This window comes from Strix aluco, chromosome Z (assembly GCF_031877795.1).
Source record: "Strix aluco isolate bStrAlu1 chromosome Z, bStrAlu1.hap1, whole genome shotgun sequence".
NCBI lineage: Eukaryota > Metazoa > Chordata > Aves > Strigiformes > Strigidae > Strix > Strix aluco.
The window spans coordinates 65,022,089-65,036,480 of record NC_133971.1 but is presented as its reverse complement, the minus strand read 5'-3'; positions in this window follow the sequence as shown (position 1 = coordinate 65,036,480).

Genomic DNA, 14,392 nt, shown 5'->3' with positions numbered 1-14,392 from the left:
AAGCCTGTAGCGCTGCTGGGGGTTGTTGTGGCCAAAGTGCAGCACCCGGCATTTGGCCTTATTGAAACTCCTACAGTTGGCCTGAGCCCATCGCTCCAGCCTGTCCAGCTCTCTCTGCAGAGCCTCCCTACCCTCGAGCAGATCAACACTCCCACCCAACTTGGTGCCATCTGCAAACTTACTGAGGGTGCACTCGATCCCCTTGTCTAGATCGTCAATAAAGATGTTAAACAAGAGTGGCCCCAAAACCGAGCCCTGGGGGACACCCCTCGTGACCAGCCGCCAACTGGATTTAACTCCATTCACCACAACTCTTTGGGCCCGGCCATCCAGCCAGTTTTTTACCCAGCAAAGCGTGTGCCCATCCAAGCCATGAGCAGCCAGTTTTGCCAGGAGAATGCTGTGGGAAACGGTGTCAAAGGTCTTACTGAAGTTGAGGTAAACTACATCCACAGCCTTTCCCTCATCCAATAAGCAGGTCGCCCTGTCATGGAAGGAGATCAGGTTTGTCAAGCAGGACCTGCCTTTCATAAACCCATGCTGACTGGGCCTGATCGTCTGGTTGTCCCACATGTGTTGTGTGATGGTACTCAAGATGAGCTGCTCCATCAGCTTCCCGGGCACCGAAGTCAAGCTGACAGGCCTGTAATTTCCCGGATCATCCTTCCGACCCTTCTTTTGATGGGCGTCACATTGGCCAATTTCCAATCTGTCGGGACCTCCCCGGTCAGCCAGGACTGCTGGTAAATGATGGAAAGCGGCTTGGCGAGCACCCCAGCCAGCTCCTTCAGCACCCTCGGGTGTATCCCCTCCGATCCCATAGACTTGTGTGTGTCTGTGTGATGCAGTAGTTCACTGACTATCTCCTCCTGGATTGTGGGGGGGTCGTTCTCCCAGTCTCTGTCTTCTGGCTGAGGAGGCTGGATTCCCTCAGTACAACTAGTCTTGTTATTAAAGACTGAGGCAAAGAAGGCATTAAGCACCTCAGCCTTTTCCTCATTGCTTGTTACCATGTTTCCTCCTGCGACTAGCAGGGGATGGAGGCTCCCTCTGGTTTCTAATCAGACAGGTCTGAAAATTTTGCAGTAGGGTCTCAGTCTTCAAGGCCTAAACAAAACTTTTTTCACAGCTTTTTCACTTTTTTTCTTTAAAACATCACCAGGAAGCAGTGATTAGCTCCCTCTTCGTTGTGTGAGGTTACAGAAAATTTATAGCGTCTAAGTGATAGATCGTAATGTGCCCACCCCACAAAAATGGCTCACATCAGAACTAGCATGGCGATCTGCAAAAGACAAAGAAATTTCAATTGTCTTGTAGAGCAAACTTTTGAAAACATTAAGCTTGAAATTCCGCTTGGGCATTCAATATTATTTTGGAGGTATATACACATCACTTACGGAGCAGTAGTTGTAACTGCGAACTATCCTTTAACATTTTTATAAGCATATATTTATTCATTGATACATCTGGGTAATCATATGCATTAGTAGTATATTAACTAAGAAAAATTATATTGTCTTTATTATTATGTTCCAAAGCTCCAGGGTGTTTATGCTGAACTTGTGTCCCGATCTAATGTTGGGGGAGGTTTTGATATGATCCTAAGAGTGAGATTAAGACACAAATGAGGTCTAATGCCGTACACCCCAAACAGTTTTTACTATTAAAAGTGAAGAGTGGTAGCAATCGGACAGAATGGAAGGAAAAGACAGAAATCAAGCAAGCATCCAGAATAGAATCGCAAGAATAGTCACCACCATGTATCCAGCAGCATCCTGTTGATCCTCAGTCTTCAGTTCTTCGGTGGTAGGTGCACACACAGCAAAGTTCTCTGTCACCTTTTAAGCTCATCTTATCATCTGATTTGCGTACTAGGCAAAGTGAAGCAAGTATTCCACGAACTCACTTCCATGAGAGACAAGGTAAAATGTGGAGCATGGGTTCTGTGCATACACTGAGGGGCAATGGAGTTGCACCACCCATTGTCCAGTTGCGTAGGTGGTCGTGCTCGCCCTGCCCACCTTTGTTTTTGCCTCAGTTCCCACAGATCTGCTGACTTCATTCTTAAGCAATCATCTGGCTTCGGGGGCAAAAATGATCACCTCTTATCAGTTGTTATCACCTCCTCACTGGTGGAATCACAAAGTCCTTTGCAAGGCATGCATGGCATCTGGCGTACACAATAGAGCCACAAAGTATCGGACTTACACAATGGAGCCAGTGACCAGCGGTTCTTGTGCTTGATGGGAAACACCCGGTCCATGTTTCCCCCTCTTTGAGGCTTATCTAAGGAGTTTGTCAATACAACTGCAAGGGAGTGGGAGGGTGCATCCTTCAATACACTCCTGCATCCTTGGGTGACATTCCTTAGACTAACTACAAAGGCCTCAGGTGGTCCTTGATGAATGTTCAAGGCATTACTTACACCACCCTTGGACTCAAAGCACACGCACAAGCAATCTTTGAGACAATCATTTGACATTTCAGTCTCTCACAACTTGGAATTGTTATGTTGTGCCTGCATTATCGTAACATCTGATTCTATATCCATTTGCATTTCTACATACAGTTTGATTTTGGAAAGTAATTCTAGGTCCAATCTATTAACCCTCATAGCCATCTGACAGAATTCAATTAAAGCCTTTTCTGTTGATTTTACTGGGCACTGGACCCAGCCAGATCTTGGATAAATATAGCCCTTTCTTTCAAGAGATATCAGCTCCTTGTGTATATTCAGTCACATCCGCACACTTATGGTCCTTTGGACCTTTTACTTGCAGAGCAATGACAGATACTGGAGTAGGAATTTGACTGCAGTATCTCGCTCCTTCGCCACTGTCCACAGAGACATTTCTGAAGCTCCATGTACTCATTTCTGCTCCAGACTTATAAAGCTCCATGTACTCAGTCCTTCTTCAGACTGAGATCAGTGAAGTGCAACAGGCATTCCTGAAAGCAAAACCTTTCTATCTTCCAGAATTATATGCCGTTCTGAAAATCCATCAATAACTTGAATTTTAGATTCCAGATGAGTTTGCAACATCAACTATTACCAAAGCCATCTTTTACTTGTGAAACAAATGTACTTAATCTGCAATTTAATGAAAGATAAACATGGAACTCCATACTCCTGTCATTTATTTTTTTATTGAAACCATATTGAAATAATATGTATGATAGGCTAGGCTGTGAAATCCATATTTATGAAAATCCTTTCAGATTTAATGTTTGTGACATTTATTTATGAAGAATTATTATGACACTTAAGTTTACACTGGCAATTTATATGTAAATTTTATTTAACCTGGTTTATTTTGCTCCTCTTTCAAATTATTTTTTTTTTCTGTATTTTGTAGTACTTTTCCTTTCATCTTAGAATAAAATAAATGAGACTAAATCACCCTGTCACATGTATAGGAGACATCCATACACAGCTCCCACCTCTATGTAGGATACATTAAACAGTCCTATGTGGTGGACAGCAGTGTTTACTCTCTTCCTCCTCAGGTGCTGCAGTAGCCTTGCACTTGTATGGAAGGTATAGTCTGTAGTGGTTTTAATGTCTTTGGGAGATTGTACATAATTTCTCTCCACAGGGGTTGACCTACATAGGAAATACTCAGGTAAGTTAGGAAAGGTACATCTTTCCAGGCATTGCACGTTCATTGCACTAGCATACCATCTAACCTGTAATGCAGGCATAGTTTTGTAACACAACGCACAGTCTTTGATCCTGACACCAGATCAAGCACATGTCTGGAGAGCACTGTGGCATCCTTCCAGACCACAGGCACAGCATCTTCTCATTTGAAGCCACAGGATGAGATGGTACAGTGCATGGGCAAGTCCTGTGCCAAGAGAGACACTCTCACCTGGAAGCAGGGAAGCGTTCTCTGGAGCCACAGTAAGCATGCACTGGTAGAGGCTGTAGGCAGAAAGACTCTTCCAAAATCCTGCAAAACCTGGAAGTTTCCAAATTTGGACCATGTTCTGCAACTGTTGTCCCAAGAAGTGTGCTTTGGCCTTACATGAGTGGCTTGGGATAATGTTCCTGAAAGAATTCCAAGCAGGGGAATCCTGATAAGGTTCTAGAGGAATTGAGGACCTGTTCATCCCAGGGAAACTGTTGGCAGAAGAAATCTGTTTTTCATAGGTTGTTGCACATTTCTGATACTAGAGAATGCAGTGTTGTTTCCTGTACTAACACTTATTGCCTAGTACTCTAGTGGCAGATACAAGGAATAAGCGGAGTAATTTCTGCCCTTTGAAAGAAAGTCAGCAATGTGCTGCACCTCCATATGCACTTAGGATAGACAGAAGGCCATGTATATCAGTCCTGGTAAAGAGGTAGCTACAATCATAAGGAGCACAACAGAAATTCTCTCAAGACCTCAGCAGAAACACTGGTTCTCAATGTACTCTGAGAACAGACTATAAGGAGAAAGATTAATATTGAAAGTAAAAACCTTTCTTGCTTAACATAACTTCCCTACAATACCTACAGTAGGAAAAGAACCTGTGTAGTGCTTTCTTCCAAAATTTTAAAATGTGTTCATAAGGCAGAATAAGTTCTTGTTGTAATAGCTTTTACTAATTGTTGTAATATCAAAGGTAACACTGCCATTTGAGCAACCTGGCCACAAGAAGTTTGTTGTTTTTTTTTTCTTGGAAACAAAAGAAGGTAAAATACAAGATTAATTTCTAATAGCAATAGCCGTATCTTTTTCTGTACACAAATACTTTACTGGTTAATCTGAAGGCTGATGCAACACACGTGAGGAGGCTGTGTGGCATATACTTTGTTGTGTTGTTTTGTGAAGGCAGAGGGCACTGCTTGAGAAGTGGATGCCAAAAACTCTTAAGGTTGTTAAAGTCATTTAAAAAGAAAAATTGAATTGAGAATTTGAATTGAGAATGTTAAGAATTGTACTGAAATATTAAGAGAGCAAAATATCAAGAATTCTAATTAGAACCCACTTTTGCAGCATGTAGAAGCAGTCTCATTGAATTTGATAGGATTATGGATGTGTCAATTCAGCTTCTAGTTCTTATTACTAACTGAATTTATTAGTAATCGTACTAAGATTTCTAAAAAGCCAGACGAGAGCTAAGCATTATGAGCTTATTTTTTCTGAGAAGTTTAATAAGTTGTCTGCTGTAGATAATCACACACAGGATTAGAAAGCCTGGCAGGAGAGTTTAAACATGCTGTGGATAAACTATTAAATTCCCATTGAAGACACTGGAAAGCTGCTTATTGATTTCAACAAGCCTTAGACTGGGCCTGAAGGCTTGCTTATGCGTAAGACCTTGCTTACACCTTCTGCCTTTGAATACAGGTAGGCCCTTTTACAGCTACGCTGGGAGGCTGGTTAGATATTAACCACTTCATTGGTAGTTCAGGAAAAATATACATGCACAATATGAAGAGTAGTTGTGCCACCTTGTGAAACAATACTGTGGTTGCAGTCTGATGGTTTCTGGTTGCATTTCATTGTAATCCAAACCATCAAGCAATTATCTTCAGGACCAAGTTATTATTACCCCATTTCATTTTATACCTTTTATTAGAAAATACTTTAGAAGAAGCTGCTTCTCTGCTTGCTTTCTGAATTATTTGCTGAAAATTTTGAAAGTTTTGAAAACATTATCTTTTACCTGCTGATTTCCTGCCATATGTAGCTGGAATAAGTTGCACAAAGAGCAGATAGTTATTGATAGAAGAAGTTTTTTCAAAATAATTGTATCTTTGGCAAAAATATAAACGAATTTATGTAAAGAGTCTAGAATTTTGAGAGGAAAAAGCAACCAACCAACCAGCCAGCCAATCAACCAAATATTGTAGAGGCATAGGGAATTTTTATCATTTTATAATTGCAATCAAGAAAAAAAAAATTTCAAAGCAACTTGAAAAAAATGTTTTTGGTTGAAAAGGTATGATGTTTGTGTGAGTAAAAGTATGTGCATGAGATATCAACCATTAAATCAGTTCAGCAAACTTCTACAAGGGAAGTTGCTCTATTTTAAAAGTACATCATATGAAATAAATACATCATGATGTCACGGATTAAAGTATTGACACGGTAATATTTAGTAAGAAATCTAGGTTTATTAATAACTAACAGCAATTTATTATTATAAAATAATTCAGAAATACTAAAAGAAAGAAAAGCGACTTACTCAGATTCTAAAATGACAAGATTCACACTAACTTACTTAACGGTACCTTTATATACACATGCATGCACATAACAAAATGGACAAAAATACAGAAACAAAGGTGTTTGGATTCAGTAGAGTGAACACAGAACAGACATACACACACAGAAACAAGGGTACGTACCCACACACACACACACCAGTAAAGAGAAGCAAGCTCAAAGAAAATTTCCCTCGAGTTTAGAGCAAATACTCACAATGCCTTGGCATTCCTCAACGGGCGATAATTGAGACTCGAGCAGGGGACTTCGCCCTGGCCTTCCGTCTGGAGCAGACGACACCTTAAGGGTTTGGTACCTGAGAGGCGTCCCAGCTCAGGGGAGATGCTGGTCACAGGCCCGCTGCGATCCAGGAGAGCTCAAAGGGTCTCCCTGGTGGTCGCCATTTATAGGGTCCAAGATAATTGACTTTTGTCAAATACCTTCTGGTGCCTTCCAGCAGTTACAAAAGAATTTGATTAATGTGCAACTCTGTTATTGTTCCCATCTGACCACATCCCAGGCACAGGTGTGCCAGGCCCTTAGGAGTTGATGGGCCATTTTAACCATTTCCGAGCAATCCGGAGGGGCAGAAGCCAGGCTCGTTAACATTGTCAGTCCTTATCTCCACAGACTGGTGTATAGCTCGGGGGATGTGGGTGGAATCGCACCTAGCACCAAGCAGCCCAACAAAGAGGGGCGGGGGGTGGGGGGGGTGGGGGGGGGTGGGGGGGGGTGGGGGTGGTAAGAATCGCACCACCACACATGACTTTTACTATTATTTACCTATAACAGGAATAGGAGATTCGATTAGCAATGTTTGAAACCTGCATTTGGCTGAAGAGAACACAACAGTTAAAGAAAGAATTATTCCATATTTCCTTTCCTCCCTTAATTTGATTAATGAGTAATTTGTGGCGTATTTTGGCTACTCAGTTACCCAGCACATAGTGGCCCAAATTCAGGAGAATATATTCTTTTTAGCATAGAATCAATCCTAATAGAACATTAGATTCTAGAGATCTAAAAGTAAAAGTAGTAGTAGTAGTAGAAAGTTCATTTTGTGCATAAAATTCAGAAGATGCCACAAAATTTTGCTTTATAATGGCTATCATTTGAAAATGTTAGAGGTGCTACAAAGTACTGGTTTACATTTAGCAGCACCAGTTTCAAATCACTAATATGGGTATTAAGCTTGTCATGATTATGGAAAGCATGTGTTTGAAATTATGTCCCTTTTAACTTGTTTTTTAATAAGAAAATTTTCTTAAGCCTAAATATATTTAAACATAGCTCAAAATCATAGAATCATAGAATGAATCATAGAATGATTTAGGTTGGAAGGGACTTTAAAGATCATCTATGCCCACCCCTCTGCCATGGGCAGGGACACTTTCCGCTAGATCAGATTGCTCAAAGCCCTGTCCAACCTGGCCTTAAACACTTCCAGGGAGGGGGCAGCCACAACTTCTCTGGGCAACCTGTTCCAGTGTCTCACCACCCTCACAGTAAAGAATTTCTTCCTTATGTCTAATACAAATCCACCCTCTTTCAGTTTAAAACCTCTGCCCTTCATCTTATCACTACCTTTCCCAATGAAGAGTCCCTCCTCACCTTTCCTGTAGGTCCCCTTTAAGTACTAGAAGGCTGCTATAAGGTCTGCTGGAAGCCTTCTCTCCTCCAGGCTGAACAACCCCAACTCTCAGCCTGCCCCTGATCATCTTTGTGGCCTCCTCTGGACCTGGTCAAGTAGGTCCATGTCCTTCTTATGCTGTGAGCCCCAGAGCTGGACACAGTACTCCACTTGGGGTCTCATGAGAGTGGAGTAGAGGGGGAGAATCACCTCCCTCGACCTGCTGGCCACACTTCTCTTGATGTGGCCCAGGATATGGTTGGCTTTCTGGGCTGCAAGCACACATTGCTGGCTTATGGTCAGTTTTCCACCCACTAATATCCTCAAGTCCTTCTCTGCAGGGCTGCTCTCAATCCACTCATCGCCCAGCCTGTATTTGTGCTTGGTATTGCCTCGACCCATGTGCAGGACCTTGCACTTGGCCTTGTTGAACTTCATGAGGTTTGCATGGGCCCACCACTGAAGCCTGTCAGGGTCCCTCTGGATGGCACATCCCTTCCCTCCAGCATGTTGACCACACCACACAGCTTGGTGTCATCAGTGAACTTGCTGAGGGTGCACTCAACTCCACTCTCCATGTCACTGACAAAGATGTTAAACAGTACCGGTCCCAACACCAACCCCTGAAGAACACCACTCGTCACTGATCTCTACTTGGACATCAAGCTGTTGACCATAAGTCTTTGAGTGTGACCATACAGCCAATTTCTTATCCACCAAGTGGTCCATCCGACAAATCCATGTCTCTCCAATTTAGAGAAAAGGATGTCGGGCAAGACAGTGTCAAATGTTTTGCACAAGTCTAGGTAGATGACATCAGTTGCTCTTCCATTATCCACCAACACTGTAACCCAGTCATAGAAGGCCACCAAATTTGTCACGCACAATTTGCCCTTAGTGAAGCCATGTTGGCTGTCACCCATCACTTCCTGATTTTCCATGTGCCCTAGCATAGTTTCCAGGAGGATCTGCTCCATGATCTTGCCGGGCACAGAGGTGAGCCTGACTGGCCTGTAGTTCCCCAGGTCCTCTTTGTTTCCCTTTTTAAAAATTGAATTTTATAGCCTACATAGCTCACAGGAGACACCAAAAAGTATGCTCACTGCCTTCTTTGTGGACCCTGAATGCTGTCTATTTTGCCTAAAATAATACCCCAACATTCTGCCTCAATGCAGGGCAGTTCAAAAAGACTGCTTTACTCTGAGCCAAGTTAGTGTCTTGGTCAGAACTGCATGAAGAGTGATTTAAGTGCTGTTTAATGCTGTTTAGCTGGAGCTCTGAAGGATCTGGTAACCCTCTGTTATTTTCCTCGATCAATTCTTTTAAAAAACAAGAGGGAAAAAAAATAAACCAACAACCATCCAAACCAAACTTTGTAGGACTGGAGATACACCTGAAGGCACAGCTGTGCAGTACAAGGAGAAAATATTAAAGGAGGGGAGACAATCCTTTCCTCCCTATTCCTGGGACATGGACAGTAAACAACACTTGTTATCATCTCCTAAAGATACTTTTATGTGAAAGTTACTGGTTCAAGTCTATTATTAGTTATATTTGTCTTTATTTCATTCGTAATAGTAAATAAGAAAGCAAGGAATCAGGATTCCTTTGCCCTTGTTGTGTCTATATCACTATTCCTTATTTCTGGCTTCTTTCATTCAGGTAATCACTACTAGGAATTTCGAGGCTAGAGCTTATATTTGTCAGCTAACAACTTTTTCCTCTTACTAATATTTTAAACAGATTTCAGCTATTCAGCAGCTAGTGCAATCTAAGTCCGCATCAAATAAAACATTCCCTGTCATTTGCAGCCTTTAGCTGCTGCCATAGTAAGAAAGGTGATTAACATGCGAAAACAATTGATACATAAATCAGTAAGTATAGCTCATAAATACTTTTCCTTAGACCAATCTAGCACACATCAAGATCCCTGCTACTACCTTGAGAGTAGCATTCTCTAAACAACATATGGCTACACAGTTTATTTGCTGGAGAAGATTGCCTTCTAGAAGTAGACCTCCTTATTCTGATGTAAAGGTACTGATCTCAACTCTTTGCATACTCCATTTTTTTCCTGAAGTGTGATTTCCTAAGCAGAGGGGAGGCAAAGGATTCCTTATCTCTCCCTTGCAATGTCAGACAGGAAATTATAGATTCTGTTGAAGATTTAAGATTTACCATTCTCTTTCATTTATTTAGCTTCACTCTTAGGGATAGGGGGAAGAGTCATCTCATCATCTTCAATACACTCAGTGATTCATCTCTTCTGTTTTCAGAGTTATATTTGAGAGCCTCTTCACACCGAAGAGTGCTCAGTGTGCTAATTTATGCTTAAACACTAGCTGACAGATTCAACATAGGAAAAGAGTTTCCTTTCCAGTGAGCTGACATTAGCATGGGGAGTGTTCTTTATTTTTCTGAATTAGAAGAGAGCCCACCACTGACACCTGTTTTCAGCAGAGTGACATGTTACAGAATTGGCAGGCTTGAATAAGCTCAGAGTGCTGCCAGGCAAAAATCCCTTGGGAGGCAAAGGAAGTGAAGAAGCAGTTCCTTGAAGAAACAGTGCCAGGACTAAGAGAAAGAAATTCCTGTTATGTGCCTTTCTGGTACACACACTATTACATGCAATAACAGACCAGCCTGACTTAATTGCGCATTCTTTATGGCCCCAAATAAAAGAAGGAAGCATGCAGAAAGTGAAAAATTACTAAATACGAGGATGAAAATGTCATCAAACATCCAGGATGCAAGATAACAGCAGGTATCAGAGGTAACAAGAACTTATCCTGTAGGCACACAGAAAGTGTGTGTCAGGAAAGCAATGAAGCTGAGCAGGCCAGAGGGCATGCGAGCACTCATTATATCTCTCTTTCCTTTAAAATACCATCGTATTTATCTTTTTTGTTAATTTTCACTGAAGAGGCTATTTGTGAACTGGTTGATAACACAGAATCTATCAGCACCAAAGACATAAGAATTCAGTTTTGAATAGGGAAGGAAGAACCAGAGACAGCCCTTACAGAGGTCAGGTGTTGCTAAGGTCAGCTGAAACTGAAAAGCTTCATCTTAGGATGCTTGGAGAACTGGGAAGCAGCTCTAAAGCCAGAATTTATCTCAGAATAGTGAGTTTGGTGGGACGCTAAGAGAATGGAACAGGACCAATATAACTTCGATGTTTAAAAATTGATCAATTTGCCTAACTATGGCTTCTAGAGAGAATAATCTGAAGCAAACCCACAAATTTCTTTTTATGTAAAAATGTAACAAGAGCTGAGAGTGGAAAGCTCTCCTGGTCGGGGGGCTTTCCTGAGCACAGGAGGCTGTGCTTGCCCCATCTCTGTTTGTTCTTGACAACAACAAAAACATGTCCTGAAACACTAAGGTGCTTCATATAATCAAATCAGCATTTCTCAAAGATGTCTCTGGTTCTATCACTCAAAAATCCTATTAGAGCAGGGGGAATTCAAGATATTATTCTTAGCACCAATTCTGTGGCTCCATTCAGATTTTTCGGGTCCTTTACTGAGGCTGACATTGAAAACTTAGAGTTTACACTGATGTTTTTACTTTAAAAGCCCTCCACCTTATTTCTGCTCAGGAGCTTCCTCTGCTCTCTGTCTAAGCTCAAAGCACCTCAGTTTCTCCTTCTAGTTCCACTGGGCACCTCTGTAGTACTTCTACACTCTCCTGAACTTGGATGAATTTTTCCAAAGATTTCTGTTGAGGTTTCTATATGAAGGGCCTAATGCCCTGCCAGAGCAAGTGACTTTCTGCCATGTCAATGCTGTACATGCCACTCTCTGAGCCTGTGCAATAAAACGTGCTTGTGCTCATTTCTGGCAAGCATTTGCTGCTTCATTGACAGTAATGAATTATTTCCAAAAAGTTATCTTCCTTGTCTGCCATTTCCCTATCTAGGTCACAAGCACAGTGCTCGCGATAATACTTTTTAACAGCAGTCTCTAAAAGTAAAGCCATTAATAAGTTCTGGGGTTTTGAAATTTTTATTTGAGGTGTGCAATGTCATGATGTCTTAGGAGAAAGGACTGGTTTTATATAGGCAGGTTTTATTAGCAGTAAGTTTTGTCAGGGTGCATTTCATAAAAAAAAAGTTTAATTTACAATAACAAAGTTAAATTATCTTGTTAAGGGTTGTTTTGTTTTTCTTTTTTCATATAAAGAATGGAAAGATAAAATCAAAGATCAGCCTTCTAAAATTAGAGATTAACATTCTTCTTCCTGGTTCTTCTGTTATTTCTACCTCCAAAAAAGGCATCAACTTAAGCTTTGTAGGAAAGCTTAAGGATTTAAGAAACTTTAAGAAACTATACAATATAATAGAAATCACACATATATTCCCTGGTTTGCTGCCAGTATTTTTATCAAGGGAATAGCTGTTTACTTAAGACTTCACTTTTCATTTTAACATAAATTATCATCTGAGAATTCTAGCTTAGATGGAGAGATTATACTAAGTGGAAAGCATATTTATGTTACATCATCAGAAAAATCCTTTTCCAATATAACAGATCTTATTGCCTTGTTTGGTGTGTTAATATTCTTCTGGAAGAAAAACGCGGATGTAAATTAGAACCCAACCCTGCAATTATAATGCATAGCAGTTACAGTCAATTACTTTATAAAACCAACTGGTATATTCTTCAGATAATTTTTTCTTTCCTTTTCTTTTCTTTTGGAACTCCAAAGCCAGAGGCCTTAGAAGGCAGAACCATGCAGAACAGTCACTGCCACTTGCTGAAAAAAAATAGGAGTATCTAGGTTTTTGGCATATTCTGCCAACCTAATTAAAGCAGAACAAAATCCTTGTTTATGAATATCACGCTGAATTACTCAGAACTCTTTTCTTTTTCTGGATTGGATAGTAAGGTGTTTTGTGCTTTAGCATTACCGCACACATAAAGTGACAAGTGCAAAAGCAGTCAAAATTATTCACCTCTTTACAGAGTGTAAGGAAAAAAAAAAACCACCCAAATACACAAACACCTACTGCTTTCTTGTCAGAAGCAGCACAGTGGTAATTAAGGCAGTGTCTCAGTGCCAGGCAGCTCTCAGCTCTCACTGCATTCCTACAATTGCTCAGGAGCAGGATCTGCTCACTCAGGAGCTCAGTGAGGATTTAGCAAGAGCCAGAGCCACCAGCTCCCAAGGAGTCCTAGCTCACTGCTTCTCAAAGTGGCCCTGGACCGTTGCTTAACAGCACCTGGCCACCTGCATCCTGCCTCTGACAACATCGTGTTTCAGAGTCTATCTATTTTCATCAGCCTTTACTCCTTTATTTTGGAGTCTGTTTGTTTAAAGACATAATGATCACTTTTTGAGGTCTCTGGCCCAAACACAAAGCTGTAGATAATTTTCAGCTGCAGGTAAGATGTACCAACAGCTACAAGAGCTGGCAAGACTGGCTGAAGTAGTTCAATGTAGCAAGCCAGTTATTGGAGAATATTGAGTCGCCAGTGGTGTGAATACAGTACACTGAGAAGACGGTAACAGAGGGAGCTGCAAAAATATACTGAATGATTTTGAAGCTTAAGCATGCTTGCCAAACTTGCATACTGCCAATGTGCAGCATGAATGCAAACTGGCTTGCGCTAGAAGCAGGCTGTGGTGGTAGGCTGTCTTTGTACCTTGAACTTTTGAAGGTAACCAAATACACTGTTTGCATATTCAGATATAACCAGGATGAATCAGTAAGGGTGAAGCTAACTTTGTGACAGAAAAGAAATTTGAGAAGAATCCTGCAACTACACTACAAAAGGATGACTTATCTAAAAACAGCTCTGCTGAAGTTATGAACAACTTCCTGGGCATCCTGACATCCTCTCTGAACATCATGTATGAAAGGAAAAATAAACAAACCACTGAACATTTTTATGAGAAGGGCATTATTCTGATTCATTAGGAGGAATCCTCAACACATGCCCCAATTTACCAAGTTTTAAAGGCATAGCTAGAAGCATGACTCCTAATAGAGGGGAAAAGCAGGCAGCAGGCAGGGAAGGCTTCCTGGGCTTTAGTAAATTTTGTCGATTAAGTTTAGTATACCACTGTGCTATTAAGGACAGAATTCAGCTCTTTTCAGTTTGTGTAACTTTATAATAGATGCCTTCCTCATCATCTATTTGATCAACAGCTTCCTCAAATGGATTCTGCTGATACGATCAGTAACAGCTTATTCTTCAATATTTCATAAGCATGTGTTCATCAGCAGTTTACTTAATTACTAGATACGAAACTGATTTTGAACACTAAATAACTCCTGATAATTCACAGAACTACATACCATTTTGGTTTTGGTGAGTTTACACTGTTTCTCACCCTTATCATACACATCACTGTGCTAAATAATGAAGGCAAGATGGATTAAGAAAACAACAGCAAAAGGAAGTTGTTTTTTCAGCAAGCATGCAGTGTCCAGTCATAACTTGTAAAAACATTTGCAGGTGAGAAATTGAGGGGGCTTTTTCATTGTTTAAGAGACAGGATGCCATCCCTATGGAGTGAGCTGATCCCACTAGATGGCCAATGCTGCCTGCCCAGT